A 17,905-nucleotide genomic window follows, 5' to 3' on the forward strand; every position below is an offset into this window, starting at 1 on the left:
AAGAGAATTAACACAGCATTACTTTCTAACACAACGCATATAATATTCATTTTAATATTTGTGAAAAGCCAATCACAGAATACTCATTTTCCACATTCCCTGTCCTGCACACAGAGCTGGCTGATGCTGGGCACAGCTCAGGGTGCCAGGGCCACACAGGAGATGTTCCTTGTGCTCCGGAGAGCTGGGCTGTTGTCCTGGTTTGCCAAGCCAATTGTGTTCTGTTTGCCATCTGTGTGGCAGCTGTCTTCTGTTCCGTGGGCAGCTTTCCTTATTTCTTCCACAAGTGGGGAGACACCTGCTGATAACAGCCATGGAATGTCCCTGCATGGCTGATAAGAACTGCAGCATCCCACTGGGAGATGTGGGCCCAGAGGGAGGAGCCAAGCATTGCTACCCGGATATAATCCAGGGGTTTGGAGACACCAGCACGGCTTCTGCACTGGATTGCCCAGAGGAACAGCAGCTGCCTCTCCTTCCCCTGGATCTGCAGAGGCAGAGACTGCACCTTTCTCCAGGATCTCTGCTCCAGCAGAGCCACCCCTGGCACTGCAGGAGGGCTGAGCCACAATTCCAAATGGATTGTACCAATTGGACTGTACCACAGGATGTCAGGCTGTGTTCTGACTCTGTCACTGTTGTTTTGGTTTACTGCATTCTTTATTTTATCTTTTTATTTCCTTCCCTAGTAAAGAACTCTTCCTGTATTTTTGCCTCCGAGTCCCTTAATTTAAAATTTATAGCAATTCAGAGGGAGGGGGTTTGCATTTTCCATTTTAGGGGAGGCTCCTGCCTTCCTTAGCAGACTCCTGTCTTTCCAAACCAAGACATTTGTCCTGCCTGGAGCTGAGGAAATAAAACCTGGCACTGCTCAGAGGCAGCCTGACAAATTTACTGTGAGTCCCTGGTGTGAGATCCTCACCCTGCTGAGCAGCCCTTCCCAAACCCAGGTTCTTGAGGCACAGGGGAGCCTCTTCCTCCCACAGGGGTCATTTCTCCTCCTGGCTGGTGTCTGATGGTGCTGCCAGGGTAAATCTGACCTGATAATTCATTTCCTTGGTTTAAATGGGCAAATCAACACCTTTGTTTTGAGAGGTTCTACAAGACCGAGATGGGGAACGAGGGAATTTCCCTCTGGTCCTGTCCCTCACTCATCATCCCCTTTTCCAACCCAGCTGTGCTCCCTTTGCTTTTCCTTGGTTTTCAGGGTGGATATCTGAGTGCTCGAGATGCTCAGCACTGCAAATCTCCAGCATGAGCCAGGCCGGATTTCTTGGTGCAGAATTTCAAGGTTTGTGTGTGTGTGTGTCCGTCCCTCCCAGCCCCTCCTGAACAAGAGACAAGAATTAGTACCTGGTGACTTAAAAGGAAAACTTTGGAAGTAAAAGAAAATGCACATAAAAAAACCCCAAAAACAACCAAAACCAAAACAACAACAAAAACAACTAAAAAACAACCCCCAAAAAACCAAAAAAAAAACCAAAGAAAAAAAAATTCTTTCAGTTTATCAGCTTTTTCTAAACCATGGCATGACTAGGATGCCCTGGGGAAAGGAATACACATAGTATTTATCTCTGCTGTGATTTCTTGTGTTGCAGCTCTGCCTGGCAGTGGCAGGTAATTCTCCTCTGCCAGGTAGCACCTGTGCCATCACAGTTCTACTCAAATGGCAGAAGGATTTAGAAAGGATAAATACACTAATTTAATTAGACAGGAGATACACCGCTGGTCACAGGACTGGAAGGATGAGCCATATATTTGCAAGGAGTTAATGATGCTTTGGTGGAAAATACACCAAAAAATCATCTCAATTGTAGTTTGTGTCTCCTGGTATAAAAGCAAGCACCCATGGCTGAAAACCACAAAAACATGTATTCTTACATTCCCAGTAAACGTGAGCCAAACAATCCTTATCAAATGCACATTTTGGAACAACAGAGGCATTCCACTGCCTTGGTCCTTGAACAGGAAAATTCAAGTTAAAATTATTTGTATGCTACAGAAATAAGCGGCAGTGGCACTAACAGACTAGTTTATGAAACACAAGCTTTTTTCCACATGCATAATTCCATTTCTGCATGAGAACACCTCAGGCTTTCCAACGTGTATGTGTTCACTCACAAAAACCTTACAGCATCTTTTTAAAACTGATTCAGTGTTCCAAATTCAGGGTCCCATCCACTCCCACCCAGAGCTGAAAGGAAAAGTCTCACTTCCTTTAACTCAGGATAAATTTCACAGACTGTGATAAAGCTGGATTGAACAACTGAAAACCTTTTTTCTTCATACATTTCATGTGCAGTAGTTAAAGTATTGTGTAATTGCCCCTCACCCCAGTATCTGGCAATTTCACATCAGCAGGAAACTGGATTTTCAGCAGCACATTAAGCACTGTTGCTTGAACTGAAGTGGTGGAGTTTTGGCTTAGCATTAATTAAAAATGCACAAGGAATAATCAGAGCCATGGTCACTGTAAAGGCAGGGAGACAAACCATGAGCCCACCAGCTGGCAAGTAGCACTGAGCTCCAGGGAGCCAGGAGAAATAGATTTATTTATTTCCTTCAAGGTTTTCAAATGGCGGCATTTCACTCTCATCCTTGAAACACTGATTCTTGCCACAGCAGCTTTGGTATTTCTGCTGTTTTCCTTTTAAATCAAGGATTTCCAAAAAGCTGGGTGCCACCCTTCATTTCAGAAAGTTTCCCCAGGAGCTCAGAGGGCATTTTCAGGGTGGGTCTGCTCTTCACCCTTACTGAACATCCCTGAGGTGCTCTCCACCTCCAGAAAGCCTCGTGACATGGCATTTAACTGGTGTGTGACAGGCCTGAAATCTGATTTAATGGTTCCCAGGTCACCCCTTAATTTGCTCACTGTAACAATACAGTAAACCAATACAAAATTTGATGTTATAGGGCAAAACCTGTACGAAATCAGAAGAAAGTGCTCAATTATATATATATTTTTTTTTTGCACTTTTTTACCCCTTCAAGCTGATAACTTATCATAAATCAAAAAATTGCAACTTGTTTCTTCTGAGTCAGTAGTTTAAATTTGCTCATGACTCACATTATTATTATAATTTATTCTTATAAATATATATAATTATAATTTATTATTATAAAGAGTTTCAGTTCCTAAAAATTTTGGAACAGCCTTCCTGAGCATTTTGCAGCTCTGTCTGAGGGCTTTTTCTGGGAGAGTTTCTTGGTTCTGGTACATCAGCATGCTCTGTGTTGGCTGCCTAAATATCTGAATTGGTTATTGCAAATGATTGCAGGTGTGTGACACGACTGCTTGGGAATACGAAGGAATTTTCACTTGGGATGGAAGCTGGAAAAGGAGGTTTTCCAGCTGAATGAAGCAACACTTTTTGTTTGGCCCCATGATGTCCCTTACACCATTGAGCAGCTTCTCAGGTGTCCTGGAGCCAGTCTGCAGCTTTCCTGCCATTTCTACATGTCTCCAGTGAAGAGAATTCATTATCATAAAAAAAACAAAAAACAAACAAACCCAAAACCAACCATAAACATAAAAAAACCCCCAAAACCCAAAAAACCCCAACCCAAAAAAACCCCCAACTCAGAACCAAAAAACCACAAAACCAAAAAACAACCCCAAACCAAAACTACGCACAAACCCCCCCCCCCCCAAATCTGAGTTTTTCCAGCTCTGGTTTCCCATTGTTTTTTTCAAGCTCAAGCTGGTCTTTCCAGCTAAAAGGAATTTTCAGCATTTTGTCTTACCAACAATGAGCAGGTTTTTCACTCCCAGCTGCAGCTTTCTGTCACAAAATATCAATCAAGGCTCTTCAAGAGACTGAAAAGCTCTGTTCCAGTTGTTCCGTAACTGCACAGATGTGAAGCCTTGAGAGAAAGGGACATTTTTAGCTTCACTTCTTGAAAAAAAAAAAAAAACCTGCATTCAACCGCTCTGCGAACACAGCCTGCGAAATGGAATGTGGGGTTGTGATAAATCCTGCCCCTGATCAGCAAAATGAACTTGGTGGAAACCCCTAAACCTGTTCCCAAGTAAGCACATCCTCAGCATGAATGTTCTTCCTTTTCAGATCTGTCCCAATTGGCTCGAGGTGCAGCACAAGGAAAAAAACCTTAAATCCCTTTTGTATCAGGGCTGCTGCCTGCGGTGCCACCTGGGGATTTTTAGGGTTTGGAATGGTTTGCATAAATGCATTTATGGTGAAACTCGTGGTCTGCCAAGGTCCCTTGGGATTGCTGTCCCCAGGGTGTGCCATTCCAGCCCCTGGAATTTTGCAAAACTCTGCAGGGGAAATCAAAAAGGTGCAGAATTATGCATATAATCTTGCTGCAGGGTGGGGAAGATTAATGGGTCAGCAGCAGAAGGGGAAATGGCAGTGTAAACCTCTCCAAAGACAGATTCTTCATGTCATTAAAGTGATCAGGAAATCTCCAGTTCTCCTGAAAATCTGCTTAGTGAATTACATAAATCCCTGGTGGCAATTTGTGTGGAACTAGCTGGAGCATCATTCTCCAGTACTGCCTGAACATGTTTGGTTCTGTTCCTCTGAAGACATTTCTAGGCCACAATATTTTACAATATTTCCTTTTTGCTCTCCTTTGCTCTACAGAACAAATTTTAGGGGGAACTTCCACTTTATGTGCAAGAGGTGCAGGATCTAGGCTTGACACTGGGACCCCACAAATTTCTCTTCTGTCCTTCCAAACTCTGAAGTGAGTTGCGACTATTAGAGGTTTGTTGGGTTTCTTTGGTGGTCCTTTAAGAGGCCTGAATTATTCTAATAATGCCTGAATTATTCTGAATTAATAAAATCTCATTGCTTCCCGGGACACACTGGGAAGAGCAGCTGGGAATTTTGAAGGAGATGCAGGTAATAATTGAAAGATGAATTATGAAGAATTAAAACCCCCACAAACAGAGCATCCCCAGCCTTACAGAGGAGCTTTGCTTGGTTGTGATTAACTCCCTGTTCTGCTGAATGAATTATATATTTATTTACGTGATTGAAACAAAGAGTAATGTTTATAATTTTTGCTGTCGTTCAACCCATCCAGAAATGCCATTCTGTCTTTCTATATGTAGATATATAGATATATTTCTATATCTATATGCACATATCTTTCTATATGTAGATATATGCTATTCTGTCTATCTCTAGATAGATATAAAATTCAGTTTGTTCTATTAATCTTTGAGTGTAAACGGGTGATGGTTTTTTATTGCAGGTTTACAAAACCCAGTAGAACCAACTCCAAATGCCATTGAGCTGTAGGAAATTTTGTGCTAGAAGTGTTTGGCTCATATTCTCTGTAACAGTAGAAATTTTTTTGAGGAGATGTCAAATGCTGATATACTAAGGACAGCACCAGCTGTTGCTTGACAAACCTAAGTCACAGTTCAGAGCTCATTAGAGCAGCAAAATTTCACTGTATCATTGTCTTTATTAAAATTTGAGAAAAAGATGCTCAGCTGGTGTGCAAACCATTTTAGACGCCGTTTGTGCTGCTTTGCCTTATTTATTCCTACCACTTCTGGCCACTTTAGAACCACAGGAATCTGACTGAAATACTGGGAAAGCCAGTGGGGATCTCTCCAGAGGGCTTTGGGGCTGGCATGGGGGGATCAGAGCAGAGCCCTGTGTGGGGGACAGTGGGGGACATCAGGTGGGAGCTGTGGTGACCCCAGCACTCTGTGCCCCCTCCCAGGGGCCCCTCCAGCAGGAACAGGAGCCTCTGGCCCTGTGTTTGCTGGGAAAGCTTCATTTCTGTTCTCTCTGCCCATCTCAGCCCTGTGATGTCCCCTCCTGGCTGTCACTCAGGAAGATTGACAGCTGCCCTGATCAGCCTCTGGAGCATCCCTGCCTGTGGCCTTGTCCCCTCCTGCCACACAGGGCTGGTGACACCCTTCCCTCTGCTGGTTTCTGCTTCTGCCCTTCTCACGCCACTCCTTGATGCCTCAGGTTTCAGCTTTTCTATTTTTTCACATTCTGTGCTGCTTTAGTGTGTAATTCTGAGCTTCACATGAGGGCATGGTGAGCTCTGTGCACAGAGCAGGGAAACAAAACAATTCCTGCTCCAGCTGGGCACCAAGGACAAATGATCCAAATCTCAGCCCCAGAGCACAAACACCATGGGCTGGAGAGAGAAAAACAAGCAGGGTGGGACTGCAGGGGCTAAAGCTGGGGTAGGACAATGAACTCCATTAAAAAAACATGAGCAAGAAAGAAGTGTAAGACCCTGTGGCCTGTTGTTCATTTTTGTGGCCATTTTGGGTTGTGCTGCCCAAGCTGCATCCATTGAGGCCTCTCAGTAAATCCCTCCTTTATTCTTCAGCTCTGTCTGGTCTCTGTTCCAGCTCAGCCTTCACAAGGCATCATCCTGCCTGGCCTCCTCTGTGGCTGCTCACCAGTTACACACCAGTTACACACCAGCATCAGCTGTGGGGCACCACCTCACAGCACAGCAAGGCATTCTCCCTCCTCTTCCTCCTGCTCTTCCCTCCCCTTCTTTTCCTTCTGAGAGGAACTGTGGATTTGTCTTTCCAGACAAGCTGTGGGTCTGTGTTAGGTAAAACCAGCATTGGGAGAGAAAAGAAACAACGGGAAGGATTCCACTGATTGATGAATGGAAAAAGAGATTTGCTTTTACAAATAAACTTTAGGTTTGCTGAGAAATGAAATCAGACATTGAAAGGTGAAAGAAACAGTGGGGAAGAAAAACCCCTAAATTCCATGAGAATTAAAAATGTAAAGGGAGGGTTGTACATTAGAGGGAAATCTTTGGGATCAGGTGTTCTGGGAAGTCTGAACCTCTCAAGTGCCTCAGAGATGGGGAAAGAGAGAAGGGAAATGTGGCTGGAAATTGGGATAAAAAGGAGGCTGCATCCTCCAAAAATGGGAGAGACCCCAGGGGAATGCCCATGGCCTCTCCCTTATTGGAATAAAGGACTCCTCTGCCTCCTTTTTGGACATAAACCTCCGGTGTTTGTGGGTGGATTTTCCTAACACTCTCAACCTCTCCTGAACTCTGAGTGGTTTTATCCTTGACAAGCCTCCCCTCCTGCAGGTTTATTTATTCCTTGGGGTCTGAGCTTCCCCTGCTGGCTCCCTGTGGATGTCGGATGTGATTTCCCCTGGTGCCGATGCGAGGCACAGGGGCAGCCACCAGCCCCAGGCACTTCTCCCTCTTCCAGGAGAGGCTCAGGTCATGGCTGTGATGAGCCTTGCCAGTCTGGGGAAGGCAAAACATTTAATAAAGGAATGCAGATGCTTGGGGAGAAGGCAGCTCTCCTACAGTCCCAGCCAGATCACAATTAAAGGCGTGGGAAATTGGTTTTTTTTCCTCCTCACATCCTGAAAACCTCGTGGCAAATGATTGTGCCTCACTTTAAAGGAGGCTGTTGTGTGGCAGAAAGGGTGTGGAGTGTGGCAGTGGAAACTGCCCACTACCTGGGGAGGGCCAAACACATGAGGAGAACTTTAAATTCACCAGGAATATTTACCACGGAAATCAGAAAAGGAGGAAGAAACATGAGAGCACCAAGAATTTTATTCAAGGATGCCAGAACAGCCAAACAAGCTTTTTATTTTTTATTTATTTTTATTATTTTATTTTATTTTATTTTATTTTATTTTATTTTTTATTTTATTTTTAATTTTCTCAGATAAACCCTTTAATCTAAGGAGATGGGGTCCCTTTGCAGGGTTGTGTCTCTCAGACAAGTCAGCTGAATTTATTTGTGCCTTGCACAGGTGTAGTTCAGGGGTGCAGAGGGATGGGGCTGCTCTGCCTGGCCTCACCTGCCGGAGCTGCTGTTGGTGATGTTGAGAGGGACAGGGAGACTGTGAGATGGTCAAAAGAATCCAAATTTATTGTGGGCTACCAGTGCTTATATACTATTTTAGGAAGGCTAGTAATGTTTTACTACAATGATTGGGCTAATCATCACATAAAAACACTTACACATTTTACAACATCTCTTGCTTGCAGAACTCTTGATGTAATTTTCTTTTCTGATTTAATTCCTGATTTAAGTCCTGACTTAACCTTCAGCTAAGTCTTGATGTAATCCTCAAAGTTCTGTTTGCTCTTGCCAAGGCATCCTGTTTATCAAACCTCTTATGCTAATGAGGTCCAAGGTCCATCGTCTGTCTTGTGTGTCCCAATTAACTGGGAACTGGGACCCTCCAGCTGCAGGAACTGGGATGCTCCAGCTGCAGGAACTGGGATGTTCCAGCTGCTGGAACTGGGACCCTCCAGCTGCAGGAACTGGGACCCTCCAGCTGCTGGAACTGGGATCGTCCAGCTGCAGGAACTGGGATCGTCCAGCTGCAGGAACTGGGATGCTCCAGGTGCTGGAACTGGGACCCTCCAGCTGCTGGAACTGGGATGCTCCAGCTGCAGGAACTGGGACCCTCCAGCTGCAGGAACTGGGACCCTCCAGCTGCAGGAACTGGGACACTCCAGCTGCTGGAACTGGGATGCTCCAGCTGCTGGAACTGGGACACTCCAGCTGCTGGAACTGGGACCCTCCAGCTGCAGGAACTGGGACCCTCCAGCTGCTGGAACTGGGACCCTCCAGCTGCAGGAACTGGGACCCTCCAGCTGCAGGAACTGGGACACTCCAGCTGCTGGAACTGGGATGCTCCAGCTGCTGGAACTGGGACACTCCAGCTGCTGGAACTGGGATGCTCCAGCTGCTGGAACTGGGACACTCCAGCTGCTGGAACTGGGACACTCCAGCTGCTGGAACTGGGATGGGACAGCCTCCCAGCCCATGGAATCCCAGCTGTGCCCCATCCCCACTTTGTCCCCAGCCCAGAGCTCTGAGTGCCACCTCTAGGAATTCCTGGGACACCTCCAAGGATGGGCACTCCAGCCCTGGAAAAAAAGCCCCGTGAGCTGTTGAGTTTGTGAGGTCCCCAGGACGAGGTGAAGAGATGAGAATTTGACTTCATGTTCTCAGAAGGCTGATTTATTATTGTATGTTATTATATTATATAAAAGAATGCTATACTAAAGCTACACTAAAGAAAGAGAGGGATACAGACAGAAGGCTTAACAAGAATTAATAAAAACTGAATAATAATAAGAAAAAACAACTGGTGATTAATAAAAACTTGTGACTGACTCCTCATCAGTCACAGCTGATGGTGATTGGTCATTAAGTCAAATCAATTCACATGGAACCAATCAAACATGCACCTGTTGGTAAACAATGTCCAGACCACATTCCAAAGCAGCAAAACACAGGAGAAGCAATCAGATAATTATTGTTTTCTTTTTTCTCTGAGGTTTCTCAGAAAAATCCTGGCAATGGATTTTTCAGAAAATGTGACAGTGGCAGTGAGCAGCTGTCTCAGAGCCTGATCCACCACCCCTGCAAACCCACACTCCTGCACCTTCCCCTGCCCTCAGGTCCTGCAAACACACCCTGCTCCAGTGCCCAGCCTGCTGCAGGGACATCTTCCCTGGGCTTTGCTAAGGAGCCAGAAACATATAGGATCTGCCAAATCACATTCCCTCAGGGCACAACAGGAGAAAACCATTATTTGTTACCAGAGCTGGATTCGCAAACTGCTCTGAATCCCTGCAGGATTCCTTTCCCAGCTGGTTTATGACATATCAAAGGCAGCTCCTGTCAAGCCAGGCTCCTGACGCCCTTCCCGGAGTGCCAGAGCTGCTGAGTGGCTCAGGAGTGCTCAGCTCTGGGCTGTGGGGCCAGGATGGATGACTCTGTGTCACCTGCATGCGGGGACAGGGATGGCCAGGCATCCTCCAGAACATGGGGACAGGAGGGATGTCCTGGTGTGAACAGCCAGGTGTCTGCTGAGGAAGGCAGGAGCCTCCCCTGAAATGGAAAATGCAAACCCCCTCCTGTGGTAACCCAGGGAATTCCTCTGGCTGCCCTGCAGGACGTGAGACCCTGTCAGGGGGGCTCAGAGACCTTGGCACAGAGCCCCAGACCCCGGTGCCTTTGATTTAGCCCTTGGAACAAACAATTACCAACCTTTATATGAAGGATTCCAAGCCACGAAAGTTTAAGTAGAATGATAGTGAATTTATCATGGGGTGAAAAATAGATTTTTTGGGATTTTAGAATGGGGGTTCAGGGGGCAAGATGGAGGGATCTGGGTGTACCCAGCCTTTCTCCTTCTTCTTGGCCTCCATCTCCTGGGTGATGTTGGCACTTTTGGGTTGGTTTAGAGTAGAAGCTCAGTGTCTAACACAGGTGACGGGTATTGGAAAGTAAGTGTAAATATTGCACAGGTAGTTTTTAGTATAAAAAGATAACCCTGCCCTGGGGCAGGCAGAGTGCCTCTGAGTGTCCTGCTGAGCGAACCTGGGCAGGACAGGAGAAAGGATTTTATAGATAAGGAACAATAAACAACATTGAGACTGAGAAATGCAGAGCCCTGACTGCTTCTTCAACTGCTGGGCTGGGAACAGAGACTCTCTAACACATCTTGGGGTCACTGTGAACAGCTACAGATCCTGAAATCCTCCCTCTGAATTATTGTAATTTTGAAATTAAGGGGTTCTCAGGCAAAGATATGGGAGTAGGAAAAAGAGTTGTTTACTGGGAAAAGTAAAAACAAATTAACAAATAATGCAGTAATACACAGCACCACTTCCAGAGTGAGAGCAGGCCCTGTCCCCTGTGTGTCAGGGGGTGGCACAGCCCCATCCCATGGGGGCTCAGCCCTCCTGCAGTGCCAGCTGTGGCTCTGCTGGAGCAGGGATCCTGCACAAGGGGGGAGTTTTCCTCTGCAGCTCCAGGGCTGCTGGAGATGGGCCTGGGCTCCCTCTGGCCATGCAGGGCAGCAGAAGCTGCTCCTCTGGCAATGCACTGGGCAAAGGCTGCTGGGCTGTCCCAAAGCTCAGATTGGATCCAGGTAGGAATGCTTGGCTCCTCCCCTGGGCGCAGCATCTCCCCATGGGATGGTGGAATTGGATCAGCCCTGCAGGGACAATCAGTGGCCATGGACAGGAGATAATTAATAATGAATGGCCATGAACAGCAGAGATCTCCTGGAGGGAGGGCTGGCTGTGGGAGAGATAAAGAAAACTGCCCCATGAACAGCAGAGAACTGCCCCAGCTCTGACAGATGGGAATAGAGCACACACACCCAGCTAAACCTTGAATTTCTGACCCAAGAAAAGGGAGAAGACAGACACAATGGGAAAACAGACCTTGGGAGGGGCAAATCCAGACCATTTATCCAGAGGGTGATCAGAAGGATCCCAGGAGATGCGGCTGCATTTTCCATCTCAGAGCAGGGTGAAGGTGCCTCCCTCCTTGAGGTCTGTGTCTGGCACTGACCCTGTTTTGCACTGAGGGATGTTTTATGGAGAATTCTGCAAATTGCAGCTCTGATTCCACCTCCTGGTGGCTGGGAGGCAGGCAGTGTGTTCAGCAGGAGATGGATCATCCCTACATAAAAATATATAAATATTTATATATAAAATATCTAAAATATTTTTATATTTACATTTATATATTTCTATTCCTATATTGATATCTATTACATATTTATATATTAAGTTTACATAATTCTATATATTTATTTTATATTATTTTATATATTTAGAATATATATTGATATAAAATATTTATATATTTATACATTATAATATATTGTATTTATATATTTAATATATATTATTATTCATAAATAAATAATATTTATTATTTAATAAATAATTTTATATTAATTAAAATGAACATAATTTTATTTTGCAGCTGTGGACCAGCCTTGCCCTTGCTGACACAAGGAGCTGGAATTCACAATGCACTGCATCTGCCATATTTTGCATAAATTTCCCTCTCTGTGTACTTATGTTCCCCCGTGACTTTTTCCAGGACTTTACCAGGGAAGATTGAGGAGAGAAAGGCTGGTTAAGGTTTCCCTGGCTGACCCTGCACCCACCATCAGCTCTGAGAGCCCCAAAATTAAGCAGGTGTCCCCACCCGCCCCAGGGTGCACTGATGGCAGCATGCCTTGTCAAAATGTCATTTTAATTTCTTTATCGTTGTGAAACACTGTGGAGTACAGCAATTCCACACAGGATTTATGGAAAATTGTGTGCACAGAAGCTCCTTCCAGATGGTGGGTGCTGAGAAATTTCATGCTAGCATTGTCCACATCAGGAAACCAATAACTCTGGAAAACTGCAGGCACCTGCCAGATAAATTCCTCACTTTTTATTTTGGTCCAGAAAGAAAATGGAAGAAAACATTTATAAAATCAAATTTATTAATAAAACTAATAAAAGCTAATCTAATGATCAAATAATTAAAATTTGAAATATTTAATTTAATATTTATTTCATTAATTTGATGATGATCAAATAATCAAAGAATTAAAATTTTAAATATTTAATTTTAATATTTATTGTATTAATTTTATTTAATTTTAATATTTAATTTCTAAATTATTAAATAATTTTTATTTTGACCTCTTCAGGCAGCTGAGAATTCTCATGCTAACTCCACATCAAAGCAAATAAAAAACCTGTGAGTTCTTTTGGCAAAGTGGAGCTCCTACTGGAAGCTGCCTACTTGGGATTAAAGCATTGCAGCACCAGTGCTAAAAGAGCAGTAACACTGAGAGGCAGCAGCTTCATCTGCTGCTGCTTCTCTTTCTGCCTCCCTCTTAGGTACAAATCAATGTTTCCTAAATTTCTCAAGAGGTCACTAATCAACACCTCACCCCTGCCCAGATGATTTTGGTGCTTGCTGATCTCAGGGCAAACCTAGACATCAGAAAATGGATTTTTCCTGTTAATTCATGGACTTTTCTTGACTCTAAAGTAGCCAGTGTTAGGTCTCCAGGGCCAGGGTTGTTTGCATGGGCTTAGTAAAACCAAAGTAACTGCATTTCTGCAGTCCTCTGAACAAAAGAAGTTTTGCTTTAGAGCATTTACTTTTTGGTTATAATAATTTATATTAATATATATAAATACATTAAGTATTTATAAATATATATCATATAGAAATATATAAAAATTAAATTATATATAAATTATATGTATAATTTATATAATTATATATAAATTTTATATTTATAATAGAAATAATTTATCTATAAAATAAAATGTAATTAAAATTATGAAAAAGTATTAAAATTATATGTAATTTATAGAATTCTATAAAATATTTATAAATATAAATATATGAAATATCTATAATTATAAATATGAATAGAAATATATAATATATGACATTGTATTATATATTATAATAATATTATATTTTTATATAAAATTAGACTATATATTCTAGATAATTTTTATATATTCATATAATTTTTATATATAATATACATAATATATTATGAAAAATATAGAAATGTTAGATTATTTTCAGTTACATTGATTTTTACCTGGGTAACTTTACCTTTGTCTAAACAACTCTGGTTTAAATAATGATGTGCCGGGGTTGTGGAGCCACACTCTTTGTTTTGGAGGTGAGCAGGTTCAGCTGCAGATGTAAAGATGTGAGGTCAAACTTTGTGTCAAGGCCATTTCCAGTTCATTCAACCTCCTCCATGCCACGACCTGCAGAGGCTTTTGTATTTTTACTGTGGGTTCAGGGAGAACTTTGCTTGTCAAGGCAGCTTCTGTTTGGACCAGCTCAAACAGAAAGCTGGCACAGCCTTTTTTGGTTAAACCAATTCCAAGATCCCTTTTTCCTGTGCCTGGAGCACAGTGAGAGCCCAGGGGTGCTGGGAGGGAGTGACAGGGGGTACTCAGGGCAGGGGGTTTGGCTCCCTGCAGTGGAAATTGGGTTTTGGGGGAGCAGGGACCCTCCAGCCATGGGACAGGGCCTCAGCTGGGGCTGGTGGTATCACAGAATCCCCCCCAAAATCCCCCCAAAATCCCCCCAGAATCACAGAAGTTTGGGTTAGAGGGGCCCATAAAGATTTTGCTATTCTTCATTCAGCATCAGGGGTCTTTATGCCCTAATTAGTCAGTTATATCCTGTTCTTGCCTCCTTGTTTGTTCCTGCCCCAGTCTTTCTGTCATCTGCCACTAACAGTTTTAAATATTTACCCTGGATCATTCACAAAATGTTGCATGGTATAGACTCAATGAGTAATTTCTATAATTTGCACTAAAAGCCCGTCTTGTTTTTTGGTTCTCTGTTTACAGTTATACTTAGAAATCTGCCATTTAATGCATGCCATGTGTGGGTTGTTTTATTTTATTTTTTGTTTTTTATTGGAGTGCTCTGTGTCATGTAAAAGTGTTTGTATATCATTGCACGATTAGATTGACTGAAACGTTTTGCATAATTATTTGACAATTCAAATTTTCTCTTGACCCAAAGATTTAGTGAACTTATGATTAATTCAATGAAGAGCTTAGGTTCAGGCAAATTTTAAAATTCCAGAATGAATAATTAAGTTTTCTCAGACTGGAACATTGAAAGTTTTTGTCAAGCAATACTCTGGTAGCAAAATGCCAGTAAAAAGAAATTAAGGTGTTATGATTAGTTATGAGTTTCTAAATCATAAAGATATTTGTGGTACTGTATTCAATAAGCTGAGATGAAAAATATTTTTTTTTATTTTGCTTTTTAAGGAGAATGCTATTTCATACACTCTTGCCTTGCAGAATTTGCTTCTCAGCCTTCCCAGTTTTATATGGGATGTAAGGCTGACAACTGATACGTAGGAACTTAGAGAATTGTGATAAAATAATGTCCCAAATTACCAGTCAGGCAAAATCACCACTACAGACTTGGCCTGAACAAATCCTGAATAAATGAAAGATTTGGAAATAACACGACATGATTAATGGGAGTCAACAAGGTAAAAAAAAAAATAGAGGATATGATGGACTACCTCTGTCAAGGTCAGACTTATTATCATGGTCTAATTAAGAATAACTTGTGAAAGGCTTATTTAAAAGTCACTAATTTCTGCCCCTCACTGCCTCTGCCAGTTCTGGTGTGTGAGCTATCAGAATTTAAGTGGAATGGAATGGAATGGAATGGAATAGAATAGAATAGAATAGAATAGAATAGAATAGAATAGAATAGAATAGAATAGAATAGAATAGAATAGAGGTAGAATTGACCAGAATAGAATATTCTGAGCTGGAAGGGACCCACAGGATCACCCAGTGCCAGCCCTGCCCTGCCCAGAGCCCCACCAATCCCAGCCTGGGCATCCCTGGGGTGCTGCCCAAAGGCTCCTGGAGCTCTGGCAGCCTCGGGGCCGTGCCCATTCCCTGGGCAGCCTGGGCAGAGCCCAGCACCCTCTGGGGGAAGAGCCTTTCCCTGCTCTCCATCCCAAATCCCCCATCCCAGCTGTGCCCTGCTCCTGCCCCTGTCACAGGGAGCAGAGATGGGAGCTGTCCCCTTGCTGCCCTCAGGAGGAGGCTGTACAGCCCCATGAGCTTTTCACCCTTTTGTTGCTGTGCCAGGGCTGTTATTTATCCTGAGATCTGTTCTTCCTGCCCAGGGTTTACCCACGGTGTATTTTTAGAGATCAATCCCGCTCCCTCACTTTGATATGCTAAGCAAGCCTTTCCCATATCCTCCCCAGTTGTCCAATCCAGCCAGCTCCACTTCCATTCCCAGCTCCTCTTGGAGCACAGCTGGCTCAGCAGCAAAGGCTGTTCCAGATGAGGGTTCATCCCTGTTTAATGAAAGAGCATTAATGGCTTACCTGCCTCCTGGATGCCTCCCCTGCTAATCCAGGGGATGCATTTCCCTGGCTTTGATGGTGGGGAGGGCCTGGTGTGCTCATCAGGGGAACAGGCACATTTTGGAATGCCTGAACAAGTGACCCCCAGCTGGTGTTTGCCCTGCTCCAGCCAAGCATCCCCACTGTGGCTGCACAGCTCTATTGAGGTGTTTTATTGGTGTGCAATCTGCAAATCAGTTGTGGCATTCTGGAGCTGCTTGGGGCCTCCTTGCCACAGACATATTTTATGAAAATCCTTATGCCAGGATTTTTTCTCCTGGGAAGCTGGGAAGCTTCAGCTTCTCCATGTTTTGCTGCTCTGGAATGTGATTTGGAGAATTGTTTACCCAGCATGTGAAATTGTTTTTACTTGGTGACCAGAGACAGCCACCTGTGTCGAGGCTGTGAGCAGTCACAAGATTTTATTATTCATTCCATTCTTGTCTAGCCTTCTGATGTCTCCTTTCTCTCTTTCTTTAGTGTATTTTTAGTACATAATTTTCTTTTAATATCATATATATCATAAAATAGTAAATCATCCTTCTGAAACATGGAGTCAAGATTCTCATCTCTCACCTCGTCCTGGGGACCCTCAAACGCCACCACACCTCCTCACACAGCCCTTGGTCCTTGCTGGTGGTGGCAGTGTGATGGAAGCCACACCGCCCACACAGCTGGTGCCATCTGGGATGGAAAATAAGGACTAGAGAGAATTTTGAGGGTAAAAGGAGGAGGAACACCTGCATCCAACCAGGATAAGCAGAGCACAAGAGGAACTGGCAGGCCAGGATGTTTCACAGACATATTTTATGGAAAATCCTTTTGCTAGGATCTTTTCTCCTGAGAAGCTGAGAGCCCTCAGAAATGAAATGTGAACAATGATTATCTGCTGCTGTGGAATGCAACAGGTGCATCTGGGATTGGTCTCGTGTGGTTGTTTTTAATTAATGGCCAGTCAGAGTCAGCTAGCTCAGACTGTCTGGTCAGTCACAAGATTTTATTATCATTCCATTCCTTTCTATTCCTTGCTAGCCTCCTTTCTTCTATTCTTTTAGTATAGTTTTAATATATAATTTTCTTTTAATATAATATATATAATAAAATAATAAATCAGCCTTCTGAAACATGGAGTCAAGATTCTCATCTATTCCCTCATCCTGGGACCCCTGTGAACACCACCCCAAGGGTGTACAGATGAGGTTGCCCAAATAATTGTTTGGGGGCTGTGAAAAAGGCCAATCACTTTTTTTTAAAATTTTAAAAGTTTAATAGTAATAAAATGGTTATAAAAATAGTAATATAATTAGAGTAATAACAATTTGGATGATTTGGATTAGGGCAATATGAGACAATAGAAACAAAGAGTTACAGGCATCCAGGTACCTCTTTTTGGGCAAAATAAGCCTAAAGAAGGACCCACATTAACAGAGGATTAACCCTTAAAACAACAGTCTGTTGCATATTCATACACCTCATCCATGATGCATAAATTCCATTCAAACACAGGATTCTGTCTGGGCAGTGTCAGCTGCTTCCTCTGAATCCTGACAGTGTCTCCAATCCTGAGCAAGGTGGGAAGAAGTTTGTTTCTTCTGATAATGGAGCAATAAATTCCCTTTTTCTGAAAGATTCGGGTGTCCTGTGGCTGCCATCTCACTGTGAATCCTTTCTTTAAAAAAATATCATACACAGCACAGTTTCTATTTTAACATTTTGTTGTAACCTAAAACTATATTTAACACACTACTTAAGAAAATTAATACAGCATTACTTTCTAACATAACACATACAATATTCATTTGAATATTTGTCAAAAGCCAATCATAAAACACTCATTTTTCACAGGGGGTGTAGTTCAAGTCCTGTGAGAAGTGGAGGAATTTTTCCAGTGTCTGGGTCTGTCTCTTTGACAGAAACTGGGTGCTGAAGAAGGATTTGAAGTTTCGAGCACTGGGAGCTGTGAGGCACTCGGAGGTGAGGGGATGAGGTGGAGAACTTGAACTAAGAAAATTCTGGAGATTTAAACCCAGTTTAAATCTCTGCTGCCCAGTGCAGAGCTCCCATCCCTGCAAGGGGAGAGTCCTTGCAAGAGAAGGGTTGAGATCTCCCTGGGTGAACCCTCTCTTTGTGAAGAAATGTAGGGAAAGCAGAGGTTAAGGAGGAATTTAAAGGAGTCTGCAATAATTTTAAGTCCAAATGAATGGACAGTGTCA

The sequence above is a fragment of the Molothrus aeneus genome, chromosome Z (assembly GCF_037042795.1).
Source record: "Molothrus aeneus isolate 106 chromosome Z, BPBGC_Maene_1.0, whole genome shotgun sequence".
Classification (NCBI taxonomy): Eukaryota; Metazoa; Chordata; class Aves; order Passeriformes; family Icteridae; genus Molothrus; species Molothrus aeneus.